General features: G+C 33.2%; 1 protein-coding gene across 1 annotated transcript in view; it reads right to left on the reverse strand.

Annotated features, from left to right (window-relative positions):
• LOC106870661 (neuropeptide SIFamide receptor) overlaps nt 1-17,500 on the reverse strand; it is a 324,203-nt gene that overhangs the window by 160,642 nt on the left and 146,061 nt on the right. The gene's annotated exons all lie outside the window — the stretch shown is intronic.

Consider the following 17,500-nt stretch of genomic DNA (forward strand, 5'->3'; position numbering starts at 1 on the left):
TATCTATCTATCTATCTATCTATCTATCTATCTATCTATCTATATATATATATATATATGTGTGTGTGTGGGGTGTGTGTGGGTGTGTGGGGGTGGGGGTGTGTATGTGTGTATGTGTGTGTGTGTGTATACAGTTCTATGTACGCATATAATTATTTTATACTTAGTTCCAACACCACAGATATTTACGAAAAGTCATCTCTCTGCTTTTATGGAATGAATTTTTGTTCCGAGGGATACGATAGATTGTGAACTTTACAGACTAAAATTTCATTCTGTTTTATGTGCATATTCACTATCTGAATACGAAATTTCTTGATGATTAATTTGTAGTCATAAATATTTAATTAATAAGCATTTCAAAACGTGAAATAAGATGTACCGTTATAGCAAAAAGCTAGAGAATGTATTGTTTACATGGTTTAAAATATGTGGAAGTCTTAATTTTTTATGTCTAGTCTATTCATCCACGAAAATTTGTTTAATATGGAATTTAAATACTTCAAGCTCTGTAATAGTTCTCGTTCAAGTTGGTAATAATTCAAATATACTTTCTTGTCACTAAAATGAAAACACTTAACAATATTATACTAAATTATTCCATTAATTGATTAATATTTTTACTATTATGATTTTCACAAAGAAGTCGCTAATCTCCTGACTGATTCACGAAGTTTCAGCTCCATATGTTTTCTTCTAAAAATGTCGTTTTCGTTTTTTATTAGTAAAATAAATCAATACTGGTAAGGCAAATATAAATCATGTTGAATAAGTTCTCGTGCTAATTAAATATTGCTTGCCATTTAACAAAATAATAAATAGAAGTCGCCAGAAAATTTCACGAGATTCTGCAGATGATATATGACCACTAAATTACTGGGTCGATCTAATCGACTGGCCCCGCTCCCACAAAATTTCGGGCCTTGTACCTAGAGTAGAAAATAATACAAATGAATAGCGTGACTGTTTTAGTTCCACGGATCACAATATATCGCAACTGATATGCAGCATAGTCTTAAAAAGTAATTCTATCACTTCATGAACTATTAAGTTAATGTATGTTTCGTTGTAACTAAAAGTCTTCTTTAATATTGTGTTTAGAATTATATTTCTCTTCCTTCTTCAAACCATTTCAATTTAATACATTTGTAAATGCCCGCATAAATACATCCATGCATACCTACTACATATATATGTATATTATATATACCTCAACGAAGATAGTCGAATATTTACCGCGGAATTCTATTCATTAAATATACTGTTAATATCTTTTCCAATGTTAATACCACAAGTACAAATGTAGTAACCCTTACAAATAACTGATCATACTCTTCTGATCATATTCATGGAAGAAGCATTTAACTAAAAATTGTAAAGATATCGGTCGGAACGTTGAATTTACCTTGCAATATTCAACTACAAACGACATGACTGGAAATAGCATCATCATATTTACGGAAGAAAACTCAAAGCAAGACATTGAAAAAGGTAAACAATATTTTTATTTGCTGCTATAAAAAGGATCGTATTTATAAAAACTAACTTTCGCGAAATGATTGACTCATTAACGACGTGCTTAATTGCTAAAACATTACAAAAAGAGATTCCTCTGTCGACTATACAAAAAAGAGCACAATCATACTGGAATGAATTTCTCCCAGGACAAAATTATTTTACGGCGAAATAAACATCGTCAACAAGTGATATTTTTTCATCTCAAAGCAATAATCGATTTTGGTAATTTTGTTTCTAAACATTAAGGAATTTGATTTTATTTGTTAAAACAGAACAATTGAATAATTGCGGATAAAACAACAGAAGGGCTTCAGCAGTATGGCTTCACCAACTAACATGGCCCTTGTTACTCCTGTATTACCTATTAATCAGATTGAATGCTCTATTGCTGTTAATCACCATATTCTGAAACTGATTGTTCCCATTGAGCTGTCAGCAAATATGCAATCAGCAGCACCGATAAAATGTTTTCTAGGAGCTGGCAGTATGGTAGCATAAACACTTGATGTGTGTCCTTAAAGAATTTGTTTCTTAAACTACCCTTTGAAAATTATGAGTTGATTAAATTTGTGCTTAACAGAATCGGAGGATATTTACAGTGCGGTAAAGAACTCATTTTCGCAGTTAATGCTTTTTTTATATGACATCTCAACAACTGCAAATCAGCACCTTGGAGATACTAAAGAGAATTAAAGACAGGCAAACCATACATGCATGCAACAATGACAATATTAGTGAGACAGGGCTGCCGCCATTACTGGATCACATCCAAGCCGCTTACAGCAAACAGAAAAGAGATTGGGGTATAAACAAAACGCATCGTCCAGAAAAATTGATGCAAATCCATGACATGAAAGGGCAGCTTTATATGTATTGGTGCGTAATGAACTAGTGTAATATGTAATTTAACAAGTTAGTTAAGACACGTAGTACAAACGTAGTCGCACCCTGTCCTACTTTTGTGCATTCAAAGTTATGCATTGTATTTACTTCAGGAAAAGATGAGAGTAAGAGATCGATCGGAATGATATTACACACCTAAAATGCGTTGCCTTTCTAAAAAATAATTAAAGAGATTTGGCGAGAAATATCGAATACCCCAGTATTATCATTAGATATACAATGAATGTTGAATTTACGAACAACATGCCGAATAAGCTCACACACTAATTAAAAATTGTCCGCCATTCAACAAAATAATTCAGCATCGTCGAACAACACCTGATGAACAAAACTCTTCTTGAGGATGCAAAGTAGAATCACTGAAGTCTACTATCTGTATGACTAGATTATAAGAAGGCGTTAACTCTCTTCTTCACTTATAGCTAAGTCAGTCTTGTCTAAGTTCCAACATTTGTTGTTGATGTCATTAAGAGACTAACAACAGCGTGATTTGCAGGTGTATCGACAAGAAATGAAGGTTGGCAGACAACACCGTGTCATTCACTTTAAGGAAATGTAGAAGCTACGCGACAAAATCTGCGGATGGAAGACAAATAAATGAGAAGGAAAGAAGATTGTAGTGTCATTCAGTTAAGAGGCTTTATTTCTGCAAGTTGTCCAGCAAATATTTCGACGCGGAGACAGAAATGTCTCAAGAGTGGTAGCAATAATCCATAGCTGGCCTCGCTTAAGCTCCTGTGATTTTCAGCAAATATTGAAGGCTGAAGGAGCTCTCTGCCGGCGCTACTAGTTTTCCTTCTGTCCGTCGAGTGCGCTTTTTTTTTGGTGGCGAGTTCCTATTTCTCTTCCCCTCGCTTCATTCCCTTTCGCAGTATTTGTCTCCAGCGTGAGAGATCAGTCACTGTATATGCGACCGCTACTCCCTTGTGGGCATCTACAGATAATGCAGACTCTGCACCGCCATCAACAACTGACACAATTTCCTCGAAGGCGGGAGTTCTGGACACAGCATTGTTGGGTATAATTTCTTTATTTGTGAATTAAGTCTACCATTGATTTCATGTTAAGAAAAGTTGGAAAATAATCTGGAGTGCTAACAAATTTTCACGCCGATCACACGGAAAGGTGTTGCCTCCATTTTTGAAAGCACAGTCTCGTTTAGTTCGCGGAGATTCTCGTGAATTGTCGTGAATAAAACGATGACTCAGGGGACGTTGCACTTGGATGGAATGTTTGATCAGAATATATCATTAAAAAAATGACATTTGAAAAATTGGCGCGTCTTTTGGGTTCAGTGTAGTTTACTATATCCTTGGACCGGCCAAATTCTTATGAGTTAATTTGTCCGCCGTGCTTGTCTTCCTCATCACCGCCTGACAAATGTTGGTGTGTTGTGTTAACGTCCGCATAACTCAAATGGCATCACAGCGCAGCGCTACGGCGATCAGATCCCAAAACCTCACATCATGCCCTTTTCCGCGCGTCAACACAGACACGTGTTCCAGCAGGACAATGTTCCCTCCCCACACGGCCAGGGTCACCATGGACTTTCTGCGTCAGCACAACGTCAGAACCATGCCGTGGCCGGCTCTCAGCCAGGTTTTAAACCCAATTGAACACCTGTTTGGATGAAATCCAGAGACAGCCGAACCAGGTGGTCCCAAGGCCGACAACTCGTGTGGGACTGGTGGCAGTTTTCCTCAGGATGTGGGCACAGGTGTCAGTGGCTTCTGTGAACCGCCTCATGCACTCCATGTACCGACAGTGTATGGCCGTCTTGAACAACCAGAGAAGGCATACACGGTATTGAACATGTCACACTCTATAATCTCGATGTGCTGGATCCACCCGCTACCAGAACACATGACAACGACCCATAGACTGTGATGAAAGTGCATCAAAGAAATTGACTTTATCAGATTTATCAAAATGTATCCGTGACATAATGAGATTAAATCATTTCACAGTCACACACGTCTCGCGTTTCTTTTGCAGTTCAGTGTACACTAGACCAAGCTGCCACGCAATAGGACTGAAGCCAGAAAACATGTGGTTAGGAAGGAAGTATTCAACCATGCACCCACGTACATTATATATATATTTGTCTTATATACTGTACTAAGAGTAAGCAAACCAAGTAAATACTAATTGTTTCTGTGATATTGAATGACATCTACTATGCAGCTGCCTCTGAAAGATGAACCACTACAAGCAACTGAACTTTCCTGGAATACAGTCATCTGCACAGACATTTATAGGTTTCAGTTAGATTAGTAATATTTTATTTAGAGAAACTAAACAAGCTACTGTGGAGTGGTTTCAAACAGACAGATTTTCCCAAAAAGTCTAAACTATGTCAAGTGGCCTGTCCAATATCTTTCTTTGTTTCTTTGGTATCGTTTCGATGTCCTTTAACAACCTATTAAATTTCATTGAGAATTTAGCAGTATCTCGACTGAATATATAATTTCACTTTATATATATATATATATATATATATATATATATGTACATATGCATATCATTCAACCACTGTAATGGTTGAATATATTCTTAAGTCCACCATTTCGTCAAACGCAGCAGCTTCCAAGCTTCACCAGTAATTCAGTTCTGAACTAAATTGCTAATTGTTAATAGTTTTAAAGAGGACATCTCCACAGCTCTTTGGCATAAATAGTTTGAGATTTGGTTCAGTAGAAAAAAGTTACATCAAAATATCTGGACCTAAAGGTGGGTGGCAGATATTCATCTTCAATTGACATAATTTTTTAAATTTTAAATTAAAAGTACACTTTTCTTAGGCTTAAATGATAGAAAAATCCATGAGGAATTCGGAATTACTAGTAGCATTGAACAAAAATTAGTAGAAAGATAGTTATGAAGTAGAATGTTACAAAATTTCATATCGGTAAGTAAGGTAGTAAGGAAGAAACGCTTCAGCAATAAGAATAAAGAATATATTTCTAAAATGAATGCTTACTTTTTTTAAGGTACCGAGCTGGCAGAAACGTTATCGCGCCGGAGGAAATGCTTAACGGTATTTCGTCTTTCTTTACGTTTTTGAGCTCAAATTTCGCCGAGGTCGACTTTGACGTACAAATTATTTAATTAATTTTTCTTTAACTAAACACTTGCAAACTTCCGATACTGGTAGAATATGTCACATAGAACAGAGTTTACACTTAACGTTTTTGACAAAATTTTGTATTTTAGAAGTTATTCTGTCAGAAGTTACAGAGTGACAATGCACAAATTCATGTTTGATAAGTGCCAATACACGAAACTCTCAGCTTTTGACTTACTCTCTAACTCTGCCGATGATATACATAAATACATACATACACACACACACACACACACACACACACACACACACATACATATATATATATATATATATATATATATATATATATATATATATATATATATATAAATATATATATATATATATGTATATATACACATATTACATATATATGTAATAAAATCTCACCACGCAATCGAACCAATGAAAGAGCCTAGTCGCTCGACGCGCTAAAAATAGCAGCCAAAGTATCCCCCTACCTAAATCACACGGCCATTGTATGTAATATACTAGATTATCCCTAAAAAGACGGTTTGCTGAAGGCTGGAATGTATTTGATGATACTTTTGCAATGCCAGGGTTTATTTGAGGCTAAACAACAACATTATGGTCAATTTCTATATTAACAACTACGATTTTCACTAAGAAGAAAAATTTTTTGACTTTTTGCGTGGAATCAAGTACCCTGGCCTCCTAATATGCTGCAAATCCGTTATTTTGGTTCGGAAATTATGAGTTGGTGGGGGGGGGGGAGGTTCCTCCTCCCAATCTCGGAATCATTGGAATTTTTTTCGTTGAATGAATTTCTGTGACTCTTAATATTGCAAAATTAGGTTACTTAAGGTGAGTTTGGTAACTGATGGTTTTGGGGTCTTGTTTGTAACTTTTGGTGAGCCATGGTGCAACAAACAACATGGTAAAAATCCCTGCCATTAATTTGGTGTGGATGGGTAATATCAAATAATTCAATCAAAACATATATTTAAATTAAACACGAAAAAAATTGAAATATTGTCATCACTTACATGGAAAAATTGAAATATTGTCTTTCAGTATTTTATAAGATAAAATTTTAAATTATTAATTAACACATTATTAATAATATTATAACATGGATTATGTGGAAAAATGCGAGCATAAAAAGTAATATTCTTAAGGTTATAAACCTGGAAAAGTACAGGACAAGTTATTACACTTGTAAAAGTATAGGGCAAGCTATTACTTCTAGTAAAGAATAAGAAGCCTTTTACTTAAAATATTGCAGCTAAAATTAAAATTTGAATATTAAAACTTATTTAGATAGAATTTGGCTAATTTACTACCTTAAATACAGAAAAAAGTGACTAATTACAAATTAGCTGAACAGTTTTGTACAATTAAATTAAAATATGAGAACTATAAAGAGTGATAAATTAGGAGAACTGGCATTCTTTGCTGCAATATTTGAAGCAAAAAGTTTCTTATTCTTTACTTTACTAGAAGTAATAGTTTGTCCAATACTTTTACAGATGTAATAACTTGTCCTGTACTTTTCCAGTTTATAATCTTAAGAATATGACTTTTCATGCTCGCATTTTTCCATGTAATATACGTATGCATATATATATTTATATATATATATATATATATATATATATATATATATATATATATATATATATATATATATATATGTGAGTGTGTGTGTGTGTGTGTGTGTGTGTGTGTTTGTGCGCCCGCCCGCGCGCGTGTTTTATAGGTGGAGGCATATATATACGAATATATATGTAATGAAATAAAACTAAAAATACCTGTTATCACTCTACAATTCAAGAAGAGTTGTGATGGTTTGTTATTGGCAAATATAAGTAGACTTTAAATATTCTTTTAAATTAATAAGTACTGTCAGTAGATGAGTTGATTTTTAATTTTTCTTTTCACTTTTCCATATATTTGAATGATATAAACACAGTAGTTAGGCCTCTAGAGAAACCCGTTGTCTGCTATAGCGATTTAATGTCATTATATTGAGAATCGCGAAATGACTGTAAATCAATATTTTGCAGTGTATCTATATTAGTAACAACCAGTGCCAACGTATATATACGATAGGAAGCAATATATGTTTAGGCGTAAGAATTTGAAAACTATTCTTCAGTGAAATAAACGTAGGATTTCAAATTTACTCATGTTTTGGATAAGTTTGTAAAATCACTTCATATATTTGTAATATTATTAAAAATAGAGATGCTACTGTTGACAAAATTAAATGAAGATTTGATTCCTGCTGCTTCTAAATACGATCCAAAATAATTTTGGTTAGTGAATAAGAAAAAATAAAAACATATTTCTTGTTTCCAACATTATATACAAGAAAAAAAAAACAGCTGAGCAAAAACTGTTATTCATAAGGTTTAATTTAATTATATAATCGCTGATCCATATTCAGTACGGTTAAAATAACAGACTTCTTTACTTTTCTATTGCAATTCTATTTTAGTCTGTCACGCGTTCTTGTTTTTTACTGTCTGTATGTATGTTAGTCTTTCTCTCTGGCTCTTTCTCTCCTGCTGTGTCTTTTCTCTCTACTGCTGATGCGCACTATTTCAGTAAAATCTATTAATTTATTTTAAAATTTCATATATATATATATATATATACGCACACGCATGCATACATACACACACACACACACAAACATACATATATATATATATATAATAAAAATACTATATACGTATATGCATATATAAATACATATATGTACATACCTACGTATATATGTATATATACATACATGTATGGGTACAGGACATAAAAGACGTAAACAAAAAGAGAAATGAGAACACAAAAAAAACATATAAAACGAACTTTTTTTCGAACAACGAAAGAAACGAATAGAGAAACGAGAGAGGCAACATAAAGAACATTCCCTTCATCAGTTGTCTCCTGCTTGAGTTACTCCACCTTTCGAAGGTAGGGACAAGACGCAACTTCGTTAAAACAGTCCTTCCGCCAAAACAAATTAGATAAAATTTGGGATTTTTTGCGGAGGGTTGAAGTGGTAACAAAAACAGAACAGTGAGAATAAAACGGTAAAAAATAAATGGTGAGGGACGATGTGAAGTGGTGACCGCTGGAAAAACGAGCTTTGAGAAAAGACAGATAAAAGCCCTTCGTGTCTTTAGGAAGGAAGTGAAAGAAAGATGGATAGCCGTTGGTCACGTAGGAGCAACGAGAGAGTCAAGGAAGAAGAAAGAGAGGGAGAGAGAGAGAGAGAGAGAGAGAAGAGAGAGAGAGAGAGAGAGAGAGAGAGAGAGAGAGAGAGAGAGAGGGAACGGTGAAGGGGAGAGAAGAAGAATGGAGAAATGGTGGGAGAGAAAAAAGAGAAAGGAAGAAGAACAAGAGAAGGAGATAGATAGAAAGAATAGAGATAGGATAAGAGTGCGCATCGTAATTATTAAGATAAAACTTATTTGGAAATGGATGCGTGGCGTTCGATCATATAATAATATAAATAATATGTAAGTATATAATAATATAAATAATATTTAAGTACATACCTCCATATATATATAGGATAAGATAAGAGTGGGTATCGTAATTATTAAGATAAAACTTACTTGGAAATGGACGCGTGGCATTCGATCATATAATAACATAAATGATATATAAGTATATGTATACATACATACATGCATGCATACATACATACATACATACATACATATATATATATATATATATATATATATATATGTGTGGCATACATACATACATACATACATACATATATATATATATATATATATATATATATATATATATATATATATATATATATATATATATATATATATATATATATATATATATATATATATATATATATATATATATATATATGTGTGTGTGTGTGTATAACGTTAAATTCAGCGTTACGATAAAAGTAAACAAACAAAGTTTTTTTTCTTTAGAAGCGTTGAGATGTATTTTAAGATACAGAAATAGATTTATTTCTCAAACGCGTGATAATGCTATAAATAGCTTGATCAGGATAAATTATCCATATAATGTAGAAAAATACGTTACCGGCCAGCCATGTAACATATTTTTCTGCATTATATGGATAATTCATCCTGATCACGCTATTTATAGCATTATCACGCGTTTGAGAAATAAATCTATTTCTGTATATGTATGTATGTATATATATATATATATATATATATATATATATATATATATATATATATATATATATATATATATATATATATATATATATATATATATATATATATATATATATATATACATATATATGTGTGTGTGTGTGTGTGCAAAAAAAATAAGAACATAGAGATAAATCAATTATTAATTATTTATTAATTACAAAAATAGACATAATCTCTGACACTTGTTTCGAGCAAACTTTAGATATTAATTAGAATAATTAAAACATTATGAAGTTGAATCTCGTTGGAGGTATAAAAAAGATATACCATTACTTCTTTATATTTTTGTGTGTTAAGTGAATGCAGTGTATTATCTAACTGAGAATTGTTTTATAGAAAGAACATGGTATAAATTTTAGAAGGGTGGGAGGAAGTATGTTTGGAGAAGTTAGTATAAAAATGAAAATAGGCATAAAAATAGAGAATAGAAAAAAAAAATTAAAGAATAGATACTATAGTAATAAAACGTATATATTATATTGCTTCAATTCTTATAATTACATACACCATTACATTTATTTCATACTTAAATATAGGATTTGAATATACGTTTGTTGTTATTGAAAATTATAAAAATAGGCATATATTAATTAAACTTTTAATTAACCTATAGTTAATTACGAAGTAATTATTAGGGTAAATACATTTATACTATTTTATAAGGATTTAAATAATAAGGGTGTATAAATATGTAAATAAAATAAATATAAAAAGGGTAATATAATAGGTAAACATATAGATATTTTTGAATGGATATATAATATAAATAAAATACAGCATTTATAAGTATAGAGATACATCAAAAATACAACAAAAAACAAAAATAATAAGATAATAGATAATAGATAAGTAAATATGTATATAAGAATTCCATTATTGCACGAATATCTACATATATGTACGTGTAGATGTATAATCAATAAATATAGCTAACTATGGGTAAAACGCGTGCTAAAACTTGTGTAAATTTATATATGTAAAAGTATATAAGAACCTAAACATCTATAAGGACTTATGATAAATGAAACATCAGTACCTTGTAATATATTAATATACGGATGCTAACGCAAATCAATGGAAGAACAAGGTACAAGATATTTTGTTGATCTTCTCCTTGTAAGCATGTATATTGTTGTTATTATTATTTCTCAACAACATATCTTGTACCTTGTTCTTCCATTGATTTGCGTTAAGATCCGTATATTAATATATCACAAGGTAATGATGTTTCATTTATCATGTTTACATTCTTCGCTTCAAATCAGTATGTTATTAATCTTAATATTTTTAATATATTCTTAAACAAAACATATATTTCTGCCTCAATCACCACTTGTTCTTTATTTTCCCCTTCTTCAGTTAGTTAAGTAAATTCTTCTTAGTAATGCCACACTGGTTGTTGTTCTTACCATTGGTAACTTCAACTCAGTATTTCCGATCTTCTCCTTGTAAGCGTGCACATTATTATTATTATTATTATTTCTCCACTAAATCTCCTGTACCTTGTTTTACCATTGACTTGCGTTAATATCCGTATGATAATATAATATATTACTAGGCTATGATGCTTTATTTATTTTTTATATTTACTTTCTTCGCTTTATATTAGTATGTCATTTCTATTTTCGTTAAGGAGAAATTTTTTTTTTATATTTGATGAACTCTCTTGGTTCTCTCCCTTCCTCCACTTTTGACTCAGCAATTAGCTTACGACTTTTAGTTTACTTTACTGTGATCTATTTTGCCCTCCTACCCCCATTTTAATCATTTAATTAAAACTTTTAGTATAGCGTTTACAGCCCCCTCCCTTTATAACTCTATGTAAACAAGCGTTCTTACTTCTAACGGTCATTTACTTGGCCATGTAATATTATAACTCATAAGTTACCTCATCATTTCGCATTTGTCTTTCTTCTATATGTTGGTTCCCTGACGATGAATATATGTGGAATTCCAGCTGCTCTTACTTCTTTGGAGTAGTGTACACATATATTTTGAAACATATGTAGGAATTAAAGGAACTTTCATTTACATGCGTTTTGCTCCATTTATTGTTATTATTCATATCAATTTAACTTGGTATCCCTACCTATAAAACGGGTGTGAATCCTGTTTTCTTGTGTAATTTTTGCTACCCATGGTAACTATTAGCATATTTACATTGTCAAGGTTTTTTTAAACTGAGATAATATTAATATGTATATATATATATATATATATATATATATATATATATATATATATATATATATATATATATATATATATATATAGGATGCAAAGGGCATTTGAGGACACTTAATTACATTGGTCAACAAAGAATTTGTCTCAAGAAAAAGAATGCCTGTATTTTATACGTTTTTGCATGCAGAGTTCAAAACTAACGTCAAATTATCTGTATCACCCACAGTTTTTGTTTCACGTATCTCAGTCTTAGTTCCTGTTACGTGGGCTAAAATTCAGTTAAGCTGTTGAAATGTGAAGTTAACAATTTAAGAAATACTCCTAATTTAAATGTTTATGAATAGAACTAACCTAATGAAATCATAAATCTAGCTAAGTCAATGAGTTACTGAAGCTTGACAACATTGAGTCGATGCTTTGTCACCGATGCTTTGTCAGTACTGTGGTTGAAGTTTAAGCGTGCAGTTGTGTACTAAGTTCACATATTCTATTCACCTTCATAATGTCAGGATACTGTATAAACATCATAAACAACTTTTGCTATATTTGCGGTGACTTAACATTCAAGTCACAAAGACGGTGTTTCAAGTCATTGATTAAAAAAGTGCTATGGGCATTATTTTGACTGCAAAGTGAGTGACCTGGATAAAAGCTGGGTCTCTCATATATGTTGTGTAACCTGTGTCATGATTCTCACTGCATGGGCCAAAGGTTCACACCACATACCTTTTGCCATCCCTTGATTTGGAAAGAACCCAAAGATCACGCTTCAGTTTGCTATTTCTGCATGACGAATGTACAAGGTATAACATCAATATCCAAGCATATCCTAAATTACAATCTCCTATGAGACCAGAACCTCACAGTCAACACTTACCTGTACCTGACCTTCTGAAACAAATGACACTTAATGACAACGAATCAAGTGATAAATGTGTGGAGAAAGAAACACGACATGGACTTTGAACCTAAATGTTCTTCAAGTGAACAACATTTGTTGAAGCAGAGAGATCTGAATGATCTTGTGCGGGATTTAAACTTGTCGAAAAAACAAGCTGGACCTCTTAGTTCCAGATAAAAGGGCTGGAATCTTCTCCAGAAAGAGATCAAAATTAATTCTTATCATGCTCGGCATTGTGATTTAGCAATTTTTTTTCTCACTTGAAGATGGTGAAGTGTTTTGTAATGATGTATATTCTGTTATGGAGGAACTTAAACACAAATATAGCACGAATGAGTGGTGTTTCTTTATTGACAACACAAACGTAAGCTTGAAAGGAATTTTACTCTACAATGGAAATAAGTTTCCTTCTGTTCCCCTAGCCCATACTGCTAACACGAAGGAAACTTGAGAGTGAAGCTTCTGTTGCAACAAACTAAGTCTGAGGAATACAAGTGGAATATTTGTGGTGACCTAAAGGTTGTGGCACTTTTACTTGGAATGCAGCTGGGTTACACCAAGTTTTGTTGCTTTCTCCGTGAGTGGGATAGTCGGGATAAGAAAAATCATAATGAAAAGAGTGTGTGGTCAAAACGATCTCTGACTCCTGGACAAAAGAATGCCATCAATCCTCCCCTTGTTGATTCTGAGAAAGTGTATATGCTTCCTTTGCATATTAAGCTAGGGTTGATGAAAAATTTCGCCAAAACATTGGATAGAACCAGCAAGAAATTCTCGTATTTGGAAACTAAATTTCCAAGAGTAAGTGACGCAAAAGTCAAGGAAGATATTTTTGTTTGGCTGATGAGAGAGCTGATGAGGGATCAAAAATTTGATGAAGAGCTCAATGATGTTGAAAAAGTTGCATGGCTATCATTAAAAAATGTTTGCAGAGGGTTTTGGGGGAATCGCAGAGCGGAGAGCTATTCTGAATTTGTGAAAGAGGTATTGACATCATACAAGGCCTTGTGGTGCAACATGAGCCTAAAAATCGACTTCTTGAACTCTACTTGGACTTTTTCCCTGCCAGTCTTGGGGCTGTAAGTGACGAGCACGGTGAGAGGTTTCACCAGGACATTCTGATCATGTAAACCCGGTAGCAAGGAAAGTGGAGATCTTATATGTTGGCTGATTATTGTTGTTCACTAAAAGGGGACGTTCCAGAAACTAAATACAATCGAACATCATACGCCTCTACGTTTCCTTGTAAGTTTCTTGTAATAACCTGATTTTTGAATTCATGAAATACACTTGTTTAACAAATTTCATATGCTATCACAGAAAAACTATGACTTATAGAAAAAATCTGAAAACACACTTGAAATTTTCAGATAAAATTCTATTAAATTCACCTAATTTTGTTTGTGCGACAAAAGTTTTCATTAATTCTGTTGAACCCTAATAATTGTCAGCCTTATTTCTGCATTAATATAGTACATATGTTGTATAGTTTAATTACTCTGTCACATAAAAACCAAGCCTGGTAGAAAACTTCTAAAAACAGATTCGAAATTAGCGTTCAAAGTACTATAATGTTCACTCTCTTTAGATCATGGGACAGCAAAACGTTCGAATCTCGCTGGGCAGTATTGTCAGTATAATACTCTCTTCAAAGTAGTTATTATTCTTTTCGGATCCACCATTGCAGATATAATGCTAACACAAAAAAAATGAAAAAAAAAAAACATGTAAGCTGTCTTGCTACACATGCATAATACAGCGATTTAGAAGTTGCCAAACCTTTTACTTGCTGCAAGATCTTTTGTACATATAGGTTTGATGGAATTAGAAGCCTCTGGAAGTTATGTTTCAAATGTATGAAAGAGAAAAATATTCCAGCAGTTCTGACAATATAAGGATACCACAATTCATTTAACCGGTTAAACCAATTATCCGTGATGATCCTGGAAATCAATGAAAACCATCACCAATGAACTTCAGTTACTGAAATGGACTATCAAAACTGTGGTGCTGAAGAACATTCGATTGATTCAAGTGGTATGTACGGAGAAGGTGTCAATTCCTGCTAGGAAATACGCACCGTCCTTGAAACTCTTGAGCAAGCAAGAAAGTTGACCCATAAGCAGTCTGGAGCATTTCATAAGTTACTGTGGCGTTTCCGCTCCGTACAAAGCAAAACTTTATTGTAGAGCGAGCGCCTAAATGTCACGACTGCATTCTGCAATCTAGTCAGCCGTGACGAGCAGTGTTCAAAGTGGTGTTACAGCCTACTTCTTCAGTTTAGAATAGTAAACTTTGGCAAGTCAGATTATTAAATGTATAGTCATTAAAATTACAATAATCTAAGACAGTTATAACTGCCTCGCCTACCATGATCTCAAAACTTCAAAGTCTAACATGAAATAATAGATGGTAATGTGCGGATCGTTCCTGATCTCCCTAGATTGATGCACGCTAAGATTTATTTCTGCGATGGGTTTACGGGTGATGAGTGACGGAAATCATATTATGCCACCTTATATATTTCCACAGGGTATAGGAATTAGTGCTGCTAGGAACTAGTGCTGATGAGCGGGACCCAGTTGTTAAAAGCTGGAAGGTCATAAGTGTTTCAGCGAGACTCAACACCTTCTTACAAGCCCCACATAACTCGTGAATGAATATCAGATAACACCAAAGCTGGATCCTCCAAAGCCGCTAGATTTAAATCCCGTGGACTACTATGTCTGGAAGGTTATTGAAAGGGAGACTCATCGATAATCTCACAATACCATAGCTTCAATGTAGGCTGTCATTGCTCTAGTGATGTTCGAAATGAATAAGAACTATTTAGTCCAGAAGGTGGATTAATAGATTAATTTTATAAGAATGATTTTCGAGTACATGCGCCTAATCTTTTATTAATATAAATGCATTTCGTTTTTGCTGGGTTAAAGTTGTTTTATGAAATTACCAAATGTGTTACTCAAATATCTCTTGCATCCTGTATAGCAGATAGCATATTTAGAACTCGTCAAAATGACGAAGTGTAAAACAAGAATCTGTTCAATCTGAAATATCCCCCCACCCCCGTCACTTCATATTTCTTCCTTCTCTCTTCTTTCACTCCATTTTCGTTAAGTAATATATTTTCTTTACATATCTTAATTACTTTTCTGTTCATTTTTCTCTCTTCTTTTAAAATCTCTTTTCTTATGCTACGCTGTTTTAAAATGAAAATAATATTCAAAAGGTTAAGCCATCACAATAATTTCTTTGAGAGCCAGTGCCTGGTACTGCATCGGGCGCTAGCTCTATTATTATTATTATTATTATTATTATTATTATTATTATTATTAGTAGTAGTAGTAGTAGTAGTAGTAGTAGTAGTAGTAGTAGTTGTTGTAGTAGTAACAGCAGTAGCAGCATCAGCATTTCCGATTACCTCGGTTAACGGAAAAGATTAATTTGTTTGTAAAACCAAATATGCGTCTATCTGTTTCTCTCTCTCTCTAATTTCTTCCTCTATTTCTCTTTATTTCTCTCTCTATCTATCTATCTGTCTGTCTGTCTATCTATCTGTCTGTCTGTCTGTCTGTCTGTCTAACTATCCATCTATCTATATGTGTTAATGTCTGTGAGCATGTGTGTCTTTGTATATAAATAAAAAGGAAATCAGCACACTATTTTAATCACTTAATTTGTTAGATTTTCTTAATACAATTCCAAAGGATTACTACATTTTCGTTGCTTAGCATCTCTACTGCCACTTCAAACGGATTTTGGATTCAGAATGAAAGTTAATATCAACACTCAAAATATCATGATTTGAATGTAATAGTAAGAGTAGAAGCGAGAATATGTTTATAACAAAGTGTAGGACAAACATATGTTTTCTGGCAAAGACGTTGTTTTAGCAGTTTCAAGGAAAATATTTACATTAAAAGAAAACATTTGTGTTAACACTAAATCGATGTAATGGTAATGAATATTAATTGTTCGTCATTAGAACCCATTAAAACATTAAAAATGACGTATATAGACGGTGAGATACGCTAACACTAAAGACCGTATACAAAAATTATAAATTTAGCTATACATTCACGTACACATATTTAGGCAGACACATATACTTCTATATTAGTTAATGCAGATGTGAACATATAGATATATGTCTACTATTTTTATCTTGTAATAAATATATGCATATGTATATATACCTACATACACGCACACATGTATACACATACACGCACATACATGCACACGGCTGAGGTCACCAACAACGACATCACGGCACTGCATGGACTGCGCAAAGACAATAAGATGACCACTGACCCAGTGACAGGACCGTCGATGAGACCGGTCTGCGGATCCAATGTTGCCAACAACTATCGGATCTCCTACTTCTCCCTCTTTTTTTTTTACTACCCACAAGGGGCTACACACAGAGGGGACAAACAAGGACAGACAAACGGATTAAGTCGACTATATCGCCCCCAGTGCGTAACTGGTACTTATTTAATCGACCCCGAAAGGATGAAAGGCAAAGTCGACCTCGGCGGAATTTGAACTCAGAACGTAGCGGCAGACGAAATACCGCTAAGCATTTCGCCCGGCGTGCTAACGTCCTCTGATTTGTGTGACAGCGCGGAGGACCTCCTCAGCAGAATATATATATATATATATATATATATATATATATATATA

This window comes from Octopus bimaculoides, chromosome 2 (genome assembly GCF_046866305.1).
Source record: "Octopus bimaculoides isolate indiv1 chromosome 2, ASM4686630v1, whole genome shotgun sequence".
Classification (NCBI taxonomy): domain Eukaryota; kingdom Metazoa; phylum Mollusca; class Cephalopoda; order Octopoda; family Octopodidae; genus Octopus; species Octopus bimaculoides.